The sequence below is a fragment of the Primulina tabacum genome, chromosome 16 (assembly GCF_025594145.1).
Source record: "Primulina tabacum isolate GXHZ01 chromosome 16, ASM2559414v2, whole genome shotgun sequence".
Taxonomy (NCBI): Eukaryota; Viridiplantae; Streptophyta; class Magnoliopsida; order Lamiales; family Gesneriaceae; genus Primulina; species Primulina tabacum.
Genome location: NC_134565.1, coordinates 11,417,346 through 11,432,797, shown reverse-complemented (window position 1 = coordinate 11,432,797; position 15,452 = coordinate 11,417,346).

Genomic DNA, 15,452 nt, shown 5'->3' with positions numbered 1-15,452 from the left:
ATGCATAATTTAAGACTTTTTTCTTTCAACATATTATTCTCCTTTCGTCATGAACATATATACATATGTAAGTTCGCAAATGCGATGACATAATCCAACTGCATGCAAATCTAGGGAAAATAAAAAATGACTAATTAAATGGTTGTAGTTGCATGAATTAATTATGATATGTATGATTACGTGTTTAAAATGTATTTTTCTACATGAATGCATAAAACTGTGTTTTAAAGGTTATTCGTGACGCGATCGAGGAATGGAGACCGGAGACCATATGAGAGAAAATATTTTATTAAATAATTATTTTTAATTATTTAATATATGGTATATGCTATATGGTAACTTGGAAAAAGAGGAGTTTTGAGTTATTTTTATACATCGAGTCGTATTTCTAAACGGTATTCGACTTTCGATAAAAATATGAACTTTTCGAGAACTCGGCTAATATTTCACAAACTATACTTAACAAAATATTTTATATATTAACTAATGGACTTAATGGGCCTATTATACTAGGTTAGTGGGCCTAAACTTATACTAGGTGTTTTAATTAAAATAAAAGCCCTAAAACCCTACCCATAATCCTCATAACACACGTCCCCAACCACTCTAAGAAACAAGGACCCCTCCATCAGCAGCTACATGAACACACATACACCACACATCAACCTTCACGTGAACCTTAAGGAAAAATACAGCAAGGATCCTTCTCTCGTCTCTTCGCCAACGTTCCTCGCATCGTCAAATTGTTTTTGAGCGTAATATACGCAAAGGAACACCCTAACTTTCTTTCAAACATCTTTCACATCATATTATGTATATTTGATTATGTTTGCGAGAGAAATATGACGCACAAGTTTTATTTTCATTTTTAAGGCCATACATGCATAAAACTAGAGTTTTCATTTATTAAAACTCTTCTAATGATTTACAAAGGGGCTGCAATGGTAGGGGTACTTGAAGGGATATTTTTAAACAATCTTAAGGACCCTTATAGGCATGTGTAAAGGCTGGAAAAGATGGAGAACCATGCTGAACAAAATTTGGGTTTCATGTAACTAGGGTTTTGGTTTTGGAGAATAGAAAGATATAGGCCATGTGAGGCTATAGGGGCGTGATATTGGGTCCAAAATGGGTTGAGTCATGGTCCTAGATGGTTCAAGGGGATGCTAAAACAAACCTAGGGTGGAGACGTGAGGCGTGGGTCGCGTAGAGCTTGGGGGTCGCAGGTTGGTGGCTGCGGCGGCTAGGCTTGGTAGAGTCGATCCAGGTTGTTGCTAAGGACTTAGTCATGGTCCTAAGAGGGTCAACTAAGGTCTGGTGGGGTCGTTCAAGGCCTAGTAATGAATGAAACCTAGGGTCGAACAAGCTAGGGTTCAAAGTAACAAGTGTAAAAAATTCAGTAGGCGATCTAGGATGGTTCTGGGGTCTTAGTTGGCTTGAATTGGGTTGCATATGGTTTATTTAGGTGTTATTAAGCTATGATCAAGTTATTAAGTTTTCGCTAAGTTTCGAGTCAATACGAGTCAAAAGCGGGATGTGCGTCTAAGTTTAAAAACGAATCAAGAAAGTTATCGAAAAACAAAATTTTAAGCCTAATGAATATTTAAGGGATTGTTTTAAGGTAATATGTTAAGTTTGGAATGATTGGGACGTCGTTACGAGGTCTAGGAATAATTATGAAAAATTATAATTCTAAGGGTAAAACAGTCATTTTAGACCAAAAACTGTTAGACGTACTGGAAGTGCCCTGAATGCTATAATATATGTTAAAATGTTTATGGAATTTTATGATGAAACGTTAATGCTAAAAATCATGTTGCATGCTAGGTTTAAAAGAAAAATGATTTATACGTGCATGAATTTTCATAAATGATGGAAATATTAAAAGTTGAAGGAGGTGAATTGATTGTAACTAACACGATGATACGATGATATGATGATACAATGTTAGGTAAGACCAATGCTTAGTTGACGAGTGATAGTGTCGCTGATGTCCCCACTGCCCAGTACCGTGGTAATACGTAGAAGGATCCATCGACCTTCAGCTAATACGAAAATCACAATGTAGGATTTGAATTCGATAAAAAAAGAAACGTATATATATATATGATGAAAGGAAATATGATCTGATATGTTGAAAGGAAACGTTAAAGTTTATGCTCATGAAAAGCTATTTTATTAAAAGTATTTTCACTATTGCTTGTGAATGTATATGTATTACTTGCTATTATTGTTAAGTTTTTTTGAGTCAATAGACTCACTAGGTGTGATCGATGCAGGTGAGCATGAGATTGATGTTAATGGAGGCCTTGATAGTTGATCTTGCTAGACTGAAGATGCACACAACCCGAGGATTGTCGCTAGTTTTCTGCAAATAAGACTATGTTTATGATTTTTTAAAAATTTTATGATTATGATGATTTTGAGATGTTTTAGAGGAGATGTTAAAATTAATTTTATTTTTGAAATAATGTTAGTTTAGGTTGGTTGACGTTTTACGACTTTATGCTTTGAATTACTTTCTTTAGTATAATCAAATAATAGTTGGTTGGTTTAATTTTAAACAGTGCAAAATATTCAAATTTTAAATGTTTAATGTTTCGGCTGAATGAATTAGAAAGAAAAAACAAAAAATTTATAGTACTTTTTAAGAAAAACGAGTAGTAGACGTTTCAAAATATACATTCTTTTTAAGGTTGAAACATTTTATACCTTTTTTTTAAAAAAAATCATAAACTCAAAAATTACTAATTTAAAAATAACTTAACATTTCCATAAATCATAATAATTTAACATTTTAAATCGCAAGTACATAAAAATCCCTAAATCGTCAACTAACCAAAAATCCTACGTCGACATTTAAAAAGATCAACCAACAATAAAATAAAGCATAAATTGTCTCTAAAAAAGTCATCAACAATAATCTTTTAAATCTTTTATCTATCAAACTAATGCGGAAAATAAATGTCCCTCGGGTGTGTACTGCCACACTCGATCCACCCAAGCGTCAGCGCCTCATCATATCGTCAAATCCTGCAACATTCAAACATAATGAGTCTAATGACTAGCACGTTCTAAACATGAGTAGCAAATAATACATATACAATCACAAGCATTAAAAATCACACTTTTATTTAAAATAGCTTTTATGCATAAATAAATCGTAAAATCATTTAATTGTAAATCTTTCAATCCTTTATCATTTTGGATGAAATTTGATATTTGAAAGTTACTAGCATTTTATCCTCTAGTCGACTGATCAGTCTTCAGCTCCACATGGTCCATGGGGACAGGTACTAGGCACCGCCATGAAAATATGATCGTCAGGCTCCCTCTGGGGCTTTTTCCCTTAAACGGGCTCCCTCTGGGGCTTTTTCCCTCACAACATTCCCATAAAATTGTAAGTTAACCGTTCCTTCTTAAAACGGATTCCCCTCATATCCTCTATCTTTTGTCACTTTCAATTCACATCCCTCAAAATATTTTTCCTTTTTTTCTAAATCATAAAATATCATGACTTTAAAAAATAACATTTTTAATAGTATAAATTGCACAACTTTACCATAAATTATAAAATATCATATTTTCATAAAAATCATCATTTTATAACATTTAACATGCGTTATGACCCTTCGGGACATTGCTAACATTTTCATATTACCCAGGTGTAAAATGACTGTTTTGCCCCTAGACGTAATATTTCTTGATTTTGACATTTTTTTACTTTTATTGAAATGAGTTTATCCCAAATAATTATTTAAGCTCAAATCTAATTTTTCATAATTTTATTTAACTTAAATTTATGGGTTTCTATTTAATTTCCTATTTATTTATTCGCGAGGCGTTAAAATCACGAATTAATTCAAACTTTACTATTTTTTTCCAAATTTTAAACACCCGTGGACCAACGGTTCCAACCATTTTCTAATAAAATAGAAGCCATCTCTCAATTTTATCGAACCACGCCCGAGCCAAACACTGACCAACCCTCCTAGGGACCATACTGACCAGCCCTAGCCCAAGGAACCAGCCCCTCACTCACGCACGAACCCTGCATAATGACCCAAGCTGTGCGAGTGCTTCCCACCTTCACTAGGACTCCTAATTGATTTAGGAGACCATTAAATACCTATCCAACGATCACCTCTGACCCTCACAAACCTTGGACCAGTCTTAGACCCAACCGAGCTAGTCCCGATCCCCCTGGTCCCCGCTGCAATTGCTGCATCTAAACAAGAGCAGTCGGGCGAGTTGCTCCTTCATGTTTTGCTCGCCACCGTCGAGCCACGCTGCACCAGCCCTTGACCCGAACCCTGACCATCCTTCCTAGGCCCTATTGGACCAACCCTGAACCGCCCAACTCTAGCCGCAAGCCCCCTTGGCTGCTGCTACCTTACCCGAGCATGGGGGAGAGTCCCTCTTCGCGTGGACTCTTCCCAAGCCTTTGAAATCGAGTCCTAGCCATGCTAGGAATCTTCCTGGACCTAGACTGAGACCAACTCTGCCCCTGGACTAGCCCTAGCTGAGCCCCACGTGACCATGCAAGCTATCCATCCCTTGAACCCCCATAGTTCCATGAAGAGTCCTAGTTTTCTACATCACCATGCACGGCCTCCTCATGCTCGACCAGCCCTCATTTCCACCTTAATTTGTTCATGTTTATCGATAAATCATCTTATGTTGGCAGCGTACTCATTGGAAATCATATCAAGTTCATATATATGTAAAAATATTCAAAACATTGAAAATAATTGACCAAATGTTTAGCGATTTAAACTCCAATTTTTATCATGAAAAAAATACATAAAACATGCATATATTAGTTTGAATGATGAGTGAAAGGGTTTAGAAACGTGCCTTTGCGTTTAAAAAGTTCGAATATTCAATCGTTGGTGAGGGTGCGAAGATGGACGACCGGGCGATGAAGAACCCTAACTTTTCCTCCCTTGAAATTTTCTAATTTTTGTGTGTGCAAGTGTGTGAAGTGGACGGCTGCATGGAGTAGTAAAATACCTAGGTTTGGATTTTTTTTATAGATTTAATTTGCATGTTAATGGGCTTAGGTTTTGGGTCCTCCAAGTGTAGGAGCAATTGAGCCTACTCAATTTAATTAAATTCGACCCAATAACTCTTATTTAATTAAAACATAAAAGTTTATAAAAATTAGTTTCCAAAAATAATATTTTTGATCTTTTAAAAACTCATCGTTTGCCCAAACCGGCTTCCTGGGTAAAATCGTGCTCGTCTTGTAAAATAAACTCTACAAATTTTAGAAAAAATTAATCTTTTTTTAATCATATTAAGAAGTCTTGAAAATATTTAGTGAAAAATATTTATTCTTGTCTTGGTCGTCTTCGGTCTTCTTTCCCTAGCCTATTATCGAATATGCGAATAAAATCCTCAAATTTCATGAAATCATGTCATATAATCATTTAGTAATGTAATCATACATTTAATTACATAATATGCATCAAATAAGCATTAATTAAATAAAACAATTAAGCAATTCAACTTATTTGCATGCATGTGGTTTACGTAAGTTGTTTTTTCGGACGTTACAAAGGTGAATTCCATTCATTAATTGTGAGCATCCTTTCATCCTTCGTTCGATTGATAAATCTCAGCTGTAACCATGGTACCAGGTGGCGAGGCAACATTAACCACTTTTCTGTTATGTGCCTTGGCCTATAGTCGACGAGGATATCAACGACACTCTCACCAGTCAATTGAGCCTTGGCCTTACATCATCATATCCTTTCGATGGAACTTCGATAATTGGGTTCCCACGGGGCTTCGTCCCATAAACGAGTTCCACTGGGGGTTTGTCCCTCATGAATTCCTATTTCCTTACCGTCACGATTAAATCACTTCCTTCCAAAACATTTTTCCTCGTTTTCATCACTTTATAAAAATACATGGAATAATATCAGTTTCTTTTAAACCAAGCATACATCACATCTTTAAGAATTTATCATTTTCCATTATAAATTTCATAATATTTCAAAATAAAATTTAAAAATTTATTACAGCATTCAGGGCACTGCCAGGACATTTAACATTTTTTAAGTGTAAAATGATTGTTTTGCCCCTGAAACCCTAATTTTCCCAATTTACCTTTACACCTTAAAACGACAACCCAAATCCATCCAAACTTAACATAACACCTTAAAATACACCCATAAATATTTCTTAGATGTAAACTTAAGCTCCTACGTCCTGGTTTTTATCCGAATCGACTCGAAACTTAACCAAACATGAACCATAGCTAATTAAAACCTGAGTAACCCTTTTTCATCCCAAATCAAGCCTTTTAGAACCCTCGGAAAATTCTAACAACCTACTGAATTTTTCTGCACCTTTTTCGAAAGCCCTAACTTGAACAAACCATGACTTCCTTCAAGCCTAGACCCTAAAAACCATGTCCAGACCTTAACCAACCATCCTAGGACCTAGACCGAACTCTAGACTAGCTACTGGACCAAGCCCTACAGCCCATACACGACCATCCCTCAAACCCGCGACTTATACATGATGCGCACACACAAGGAACTCTCTACAGCCCTAGCCCCTGAACCAACCATTCTTAGCCTATCTAGGACCATGAATAGACCCTTTTAAGACCCCTGGATGTGACCCAAACACAGCCCACAGCCGGATCCTTCCTAGCCCTCAAAACCAAAACCCTAGCTTGTTATAACCCAAATTTTCGTTCAACCTTTTTACCCTTCTTATCCAGCCCTTAGCCAAGCCTATATGGATCCTTAATCATGCTAAAAAATGTCTCCATAGCCTTATCATGGCATCCCCTTTGTGAAACATAAACATGGATTTAAAAGCATGAAAACTCAAGTTTTGATCATGTATTGCCATAAAAAGAAAATATAAGAAAGTGTATCATATTTTTCATGTCATCATGTTAAATACACATAATATGGTATGAACGATGAGTGAAGGAAAATCAAGGCATGTCTTTGCGTATTTCACGCACGAAAAATAATTCTTGACGCGAGGGACGTTGGCGGAAAGACGGGGAGGAATCTTGCTGCGTTTTTTTGCCCTTCACCTCACGTGAATGAGCTGATATGTGGTGTGTGGGTGTGTGTGCTGATGGACAGTTAATCCCTAGAAGTCTAGTGCTTGTAGGCGTGTGGTTTTAAGTAGTTATAGGGTTTGGAAACTCTATATTTTGATATAAACAATTGGGTAGGAGTTTATGCCTAATAACCTTGGTATAATAGGCCCACTATAATATAGTTAAAATATTTGGTTTAGGAAAGTTTTCGAAAATATTAGCCGAGTTCTAAAAAAGTCCTTATTTTCGTCTCAAATCGATTACCGTTTTAAAATACGACTCGACGCATAAAAACATCTCAAAAGTATCATTTTCAAAAATACCACATATTAAATAATTAAAAATAATCATTTTATAAAAATATTCACGGTCCCCGGTCTCTATTCATCTATCACGTCTCGAATAACCTTTAAAATACTGTTTTATGCATTCTAGTAGAAAGACATATTTCCAACATGTAAACATGACTACAAAATTTAATTCATGCAATTAAAATAATTTAATTAGGTATTTTCCATTATTTCTAGATTTGCATGCAGCTGGATTACGTTATTGTATTTTGGACCTTACAATTCCTTCCTTCTTAAATGAAATTTCGTCATCAAAATTAAAAGTCACCTAATAACTTTGGGTAGCGACTCCTCATGTCATTCTCGGTTTCTCAAATAGATTTCTCCTCCGAATAATTTAGCCACTTGACCTTGACCATTCCAATAACCCTATTCCGAAGCCTTGTTTCTTGCCTATCTAGAATTTGTATAGGCCTTTTCTCATATGACCTATTTGGAGTCAACTACATAGGTTCATAATTTAGTACATATGAGGGATTCGACATGTACTTTCGCAGCATCAAGATATGGAACACATTATGCACTCCAGCTAGCATTTGTGGCAACGCCACTATATAAGCTAATATTCCAATCTTTTCTAAAATCTCAAATGGTCGTATGAACTTTGGACCGAGTTTGTCTTTCTTGCCAAATCTCATAACACCCTTCATAGGTGCTATTTTCACAAATACGTGGTCACATACTGCGAACTCTAGGTTTCTTCGTCGCATGTCAGCGTAGGTTTTCTGGCGACTTCGAGCAGTCTTTATTCTATCTTGGATTTTGACTACTTGCTCTGCTGTTTGCTTGATCAAGTCCGGACAAAATTCTCCTCTTTCACCAACCTCGTCCGAATGTATTGATTATCTACACTTCCTTCCATATAGTGTCTCGTAAGGAGCCATACTATAGACGATTGGTAGCTATTGTTATAGGTGAACTCCACTAGAGGTAACTTCGGTTCTCAACTATCTTGGAAATTGATCACACAAGTTCGGAATAGATCTTCAAAAATATGAATCACCCTTTCAGACTGACCATTGGTTTGAGGATGAAACGCTGTACTGAACAACGACTTTGTTCCCATCGCTGAATGAGACTCTTCCATAAGGACGATGTGAACCTCGGATCTCTATTCGAAACAATAGACACTTGAATCCCATACAGTAGGACTATTCTCGGATGTACAACACTGTATACTGTGTCATGGTGAATGTCGTCTTAATAAGTAGAAATTGCACTAATTTCGTAAGACGATCAACTATCACCCAAATGGCATTGAATCCTTTTATCATCCTTGGAAATCCCACTACAAAGTTTATCGATATATTGACTCCAATTTCCTCTCGGGAATAGGAATGACTTAACGTTCCCTGCTGGCTTCTGATGCTTTGCCTTAACTTGCTGGCATGTCAAACATTCGGACACAAAACGCAATATATCTTGCTTTACGCGCGGCCACCAATACAATGTCTGCAAATCCTTATACATCTTTGTACTTCCAAGATTAATGGAGTACGGAGTATTGTGGGCTTCCTTCATAATAACCTCTCTCAGTGAATCTCTGTTAGGAACCCATAGTCGATTTCGATCTCGATATGGAACTATGCCATTCTCCTTGGAGTACAGATTTTGACCTATAGACTCATATCTCAGTCTCCATTTTTGCAACTGCTGATCAGAAGATAGACTATCGCGGTTTTTATCCCTTAGAGTCGACTGTACTGTCATAGTAGCAAGATTAGAAGCCTCGCTCCTAGCATACACTGCAATCTCGGTAGCTTTTTTCGCACTTATGTAAATTTATTAGAAACAAAATAACAAGTTTTGTTAACATCAAAACCAAGATTGCGAACATGAAATGTTTCAACAATCTCCCCTTTTTTGATGATCAAAAAACTTGAATTATTAAAGCGATTTCAAAATTAAAATTATAAAAATCGACTCTCCCCTTTTGTGAGAATAAAAAGCAGTTAAGTGAAATTTTTTTATTTCGAGAGATAATTAATGGAAACTCTCTCTCAAGAATTGAGTTAAAAACGAGTTTAAAACATTTTTCAGTTCGAGGGATAAGAAAGCTCTCCCTCAAGAACTGAATTAAAAACCCCCCCTTAAAAATATAATCATTAATGCGATTTAATGAAAGTTTTAGCAACTTTAACATTCAAGTAGTTTAGGCAACAAATTTTGAGATAACAGTTCAGTTACATAGAAATCAACTGGATAAACATGATGTTTATTTAATCAAATAGACGTCCCTTGTATTATACATTAAGTACACAAACATGTGTAAGTGAAATTGCTACTACAATAGAAAAGTTTAAACAACATCAAGTATCAGTCAGTCTATACATAATAGAACTGATTATACCAATAATTAGTTGCCTTGAAAGCTTTGAAATGTTGCATCGATCTTGAGTTTTCTTTGCCAGAAGAGCAGCTAATTGGCTTGGGGTGACTCAAATTGGACTCAAATGATGCTGAACAACATTGATAATCTATTTTGATCTGATATGACAATGAAGCGGCGGTATACTATTGACGATTAAGCTCCTAATCATCCAGCATTTCAGCGTAGCTGGGTTTCATCTGTTGATAAGCTAAACTAGTTGTCTTGCAAATGAAATCTTGTCCACTGATCAGTTTAGCTATTCTTCTGTCATTTTGGACTCAAAATCCTGCATGTTGCTAAAACAACAAAATACGAAGTCGAGAGAAGTGGCTACAATGTTAGTTGCTAAAACTCATAAATTTTTTAATAGGATTTTCAAAATCATTTTAAATAACATTTTGAAACAAGTTTAAAATGTTTTCAAATGTTCTTCTTAGAACAGCTAGCTCTGATACCAATTGATGGATTGGTTCTAACACCAGTGAAGGTGATTCAAATACAATATTCTCAATGAGTTTCAATAGCTCGTGTTCTAAGAAGGTAAACACCGATGAATTAGATCAAGTTTTGTTTTAAACTAAGCGAAAAATACTCGAAATAATCATTCATTAAGAAAGCTGATTAAAATGAGTAACTGATATAAAGATGATTAGTTCTTGCACATATCAGTTCAGTAATGGTGAGAACTGAAATGATAACAGCTTGAACTGATCAAATCAGTTTGAAAACGATAGTTAAATAGTTAAGCACACAAGATATGTTTATAGATGTTCGTAGACTTCAACTGCTCCTACGTCACCCTTTCTACAACCTCGGATAGGATTCACTAGAAGACTTTGATTTATACAATACCTCGTACGAACCAACTCCGCTTAGGACTTACACCAATGCCTAACTGAACTCGTAGCCTAGACTGAAGGCAGCACCTTCCAGCCAACACTTGTTTAACGTCTATGTGTTAAAGACTACATACAAAAGTTTAACATCTTTTAGAAAGACTCATTCAGCTATTCAACGAGCTTAACTCTCTGTATATGTGAGTGATTGTGTGTGAGAACTGATATTTGAATACAACACGAAAGTGTTCTCACACACTGAAGGAAATGTGCTTCTAATCTATGATGATAACACGTTGAAGTGTTTCCTGAAATATGAGCGGATTGCTTCTTGTAAGCTGATATATGATGGGTGTGCCCTTCTTCTTTTCTTTGTTTTTCACACACTTGTTTGTTGATGGTCTTGATCTTGTATTTATAGAGGCTTCATGATCATTCTTCAAGACTCATCAAATATGTCCGTTACATTTTGAATCCATTCCTCGATATTTGTATTGTACTTTCTGACAGCCATTCAGGAACATCTTGATTTTAAGCTCTGGTGCAACGTTCATTATTGTCCTTTGACTGAACAATTGCATTTCTTAAATGCATAGAGCTGGATTCCATTGAGATAAGCTTGTCGTATTCTGCAAACTGGTTGGCTCCTAACTGATGTCCTGAACTAGTCAGTTGAACTGGTCTTGAACTAGTTTGGTGAAATCAGTTGGCTCATCACCTGAGCTGATTTAACTGCTTTAGTTGAACTGGTCTGCTGGGTTCTTCATCAGTTGAGCTCTTCATCAGCTGTCTGGGCTTCTGAAGGTCTTCTGCTGAACAACCTATCAGTTGGACAATCAGTTGTACAGGTCTTTGATATATCAGTTGACCTGGTTCAGTTTGGGCAATCAGTTGGCGCTTTCATTTTGCGTCTTGATAGCTTCAGTTTAGTCTCAGTAGCTTTCAGTGCACCTAGGTAAATTTATTAGAAACAAAATAATAAGTTTTGTTAACATCAAAATCAACATTGCGAGCATGAAATATTCCAACAACTAGTATTTTTCAAAATAAAGCATAAGCATCTTAAATCCTCTCAAAACCAATCAAAAGCATCAAAATTCATAAATTTCATAAAATCTTTAAAATCAAACTAATGCGGAAAACTAGCAAAGGTTCTCGGGTTATGTGCACAATCAGTCCAACTTGTTCAACCATCAAGTCCTCCAACATCATCAAAATCATGCTCACCTGCATCAATCACACTCAGTGAGTCTAATGACTTGGCAAACCTTAACTATGATTGTAGTGCCCAAATTCAGCACACGTATAACCCATGCATTTACTTAATTAGTAAAACATTTATTTAATTTTAAAATGAGTCTTAGTGGTGCATGATTTATTTAAATGCATTATCTTAAATTATTTACGTTTATGTGATGCACGATAAAATGTTTTCTCGAGTTTCATGTTTCAGGCGATTACTCGATGGGGGACTGAGGAAAAGAGACCGGTTACGATTTTGAAAATTTTTAATGTGGTATTTTATTTTTAAGTTGAAGATGAGGCATTTTTAAATAATTTATACAGTTTAGCATTTTAAAAGTCTAAATTATTGATTTTAGTGATTTTAGAATCTTAAAACTTTTAAAGTCTAGCACTTATGCATATCATTTTTTTAATTAAGGGATTTTAGTGAAGTTAGTCTTTGATTAAGATTTTTCTATTAGCATTTTATTTGCATTGTGATTAGCAACTTTTAATTAGCCTTATTAACTCCTAATTAAACAATATTCCCCCTTAATTATATTAATATACACGACACACACACATATATCACACAATACACACACATTCACATCTATTCATTCATACTTTTTTTGAGAAGAAACCTAGGGTTCATATCAATACAGCAGCCGCCCCTTTTCTCTTAAATTTCCAACAAGGTTTTGTTGTGTTTTCTTCAAAGAAAATCGAGCCACCATAGTCCCGGATCACGCCTCGCTTCCTTCCCGCTTCGGTATCGTCGTTCGGTAACGTTTAAAAATATAAAGGCACATATATTCTGTTATTGCTGCATCGATCTCGTCATAATATGCGTGTGTTGTTATTTATGTGTAAAAATACCTGTGTGATGTGTAGAAGTTTGAGCAATTATGTTCAGAATGCTTTTGAAACCATTTTAGATCTAAAATTTTCGTTTTTGCTGTTTTTTTATATATGGATATTTTTTGGCCGCGTTTTTGAGAAAACTTTCAACATGAAAATTGTAGAACTTTTTGATACCTTCCATTTGACAGTAAATTCGAAATTTTTGGATGAAAATTGAGTGAGTTATGACGTTTTCCGTGAGACTGCTCAAACTTCGTTTTTCAGAAAATTAGGTATTGATGTGTTCTTGAGATTTTATTGTTGCAGGCTTCGTTGGAGATCGACGGGTGATCGTTGCTGCGTCTAGGTATGCGTAGTATGATGTTGGGATGTCATTTGATATGTCTTTTAGTGTTAATAGGTACTTGATTGCATTAGAAGTCGTAGGTAACGAGTTGGGGTCAATTGCCACGCTTTTGAATTGTATGTGTAGTAGGGTGGACGCCGTGGTTTCGGGTGTCCGTACGAGTTTGGTTCAATGTTATGGCATGCTAAGATGGGTCTCGTGGCGTCGGTTTATAGTGCGTATGATTGGGTTTAGAATATTAAGCAATACGTGTATTAAATTTTCGGGGTTTCAAACTTGCGCAGGTACACGGACCCGGACACGGACCCTGGCACATGGTTCGTGCCTTTGTTTCTTCTTGGTGACATCTTTTTTGAGCCTACACAGACCCCCACATGGACCAGGGCACGGGGTCCGTGTCTTTCCCCTTCTGCACGACAAAGTTTTCCGAGTCTACACGGACCCGGAGCCGGACCTAGGCACGGGGTCCGTGTCCCTTCTTCTTCCGAGTGTTCTTTTTTGCGAGCCTACACGGACCCCTACCCGGACCCATGCACGGGGTCCGTGTGCACCATATATTTTTGGGAAATGTTATTGTGTCTTGGGGTTTCATGCCTTGGTTTAGTAATTGATTTAAACGAGGTCAATTCCCGAGTGTTTTAGAACGTCTTAAGTTATTTATGGAGTTTGGTGGTGAGCATGAGTACCTATGTCTAAGAAATGCAAGTTAAGTATTTTGAATTCAGTTAGTTTGTGCAGCAACGGCCCCAATCAAAGTCCAACGAATCCCTCAACGCCAAGTAAGTATGTTTGACGTGCGAAGAAAATATTTTCAAGTTTTTTAGGTATGCGAAATGTCTTGTGGCCAATGTATGTATGGGGTTGGAAAGCGTTAAATCATGAACGGGGACCAACCCACCCCGTTAAAGCATGAATGGGTTTAGATAAGGATTGGAAAGCGTTAAAACATGAACGGGGACCAATCCACCCGTTAAAGCATGAATGGAGATCTCATGTATGTGGAAGTGGGTTCGCCCTTGTCATCCCAGTACTGTGGTTTAGTCTGATAAGGCGATTATGTTATGGGTCATTTGCATTGAAACATATCTCTACGCAAAATTATGAAGTTCATGTATGTTTATGTATGTACAACTATGCAAGCATGTTTATAAAAATTTTTACGTTATGGCACGTCTATGTTATGTGTGAATGTTCAAGGTTACTTCAAGTTCAAGTTTCAAGTATGTATGTTCTATTTTTAAGCTGCATGTGGTTTTACTATGTATTATTCGTTATTCTCAGTTTATACGTGTTGAGTCTTTAGACTCACTAGGCTTGATCGATGCAGGTGAGGATGTTTATGAGGAGGCTGGAGGTGGGGACCAAGGAGCAGGCTTGGACTGAGCGGGAGGCTAAACCCGAGGACCGCCCACGTTTTGAAATTTTTATGAAATGATCTAAAACTCTGATTTTATGTCTTGATTTATGATGCTTTGAACAAGTAATTTCTTTAGCAAACTTTGTATCTGATAACAATTTGAACGGGGATTTTATGTTTAAGAAAATTTTAAATTTTTCCGCAAATTTTTTTTTATTAGTAAAAGTACGGTACGTCACAATGATAGCAAGTAATATATATACATTCACACGCGACAGTGAAAATACTTTTAATAAAAATAGCTTTCATGAATATGCATACTTTAAACCTTTTTCTTTTCATCATATCCTTTTCCTTTCATCATAATTATATACATCTACATTCTCTTTAAGGTGAATTTCGTTCATTAATTCTGAACATCGTTTCATCCTTCGGTCGATTGATTAATCTCAGCTGTCACCATGGTACCAGGCGGCGAGGAAACATTAACCACTTTTCCATTATGTGCCTTAGCCTATAGTCAACCGGGACATCAACTACACTCTCGCCCGTCAACTGAGCCTTGGCCTTACATATCATCATATCCTTACGATTGAAATTCGATCGTTGGGTTCCACGGGGCTTTGTCTCATAAACGGGTTCCAACGGGGCTTTGTTCCTCTCGAATCCTCACTTCCTTCCAGTCACAATTAAATCACTTCATTCCCAAACATTTTTCCTCGTTTCCATCACTTTATAAAAATACATGCAATAATATAAATCTTTTTTAAACAAAGCATACAACACATCTTATAGAATTTATCGTTTTCCATCACAAAATTTCATAATATTTCAAAATAAACATTTTAATATTCATTACAACATTTAGGGCACTGCCAAGATGTCTAAAAATGTTCAGTTGTAAAATTTTGCCCCTGAAACTTTAACTTTTCAAATTTACCATTAGACCTTAAAACGACGATCCAAATCCATCCGAACTTAACATAAAACCATAAAATACACCCATAAACATTTCTTATACGTAAACTTAAG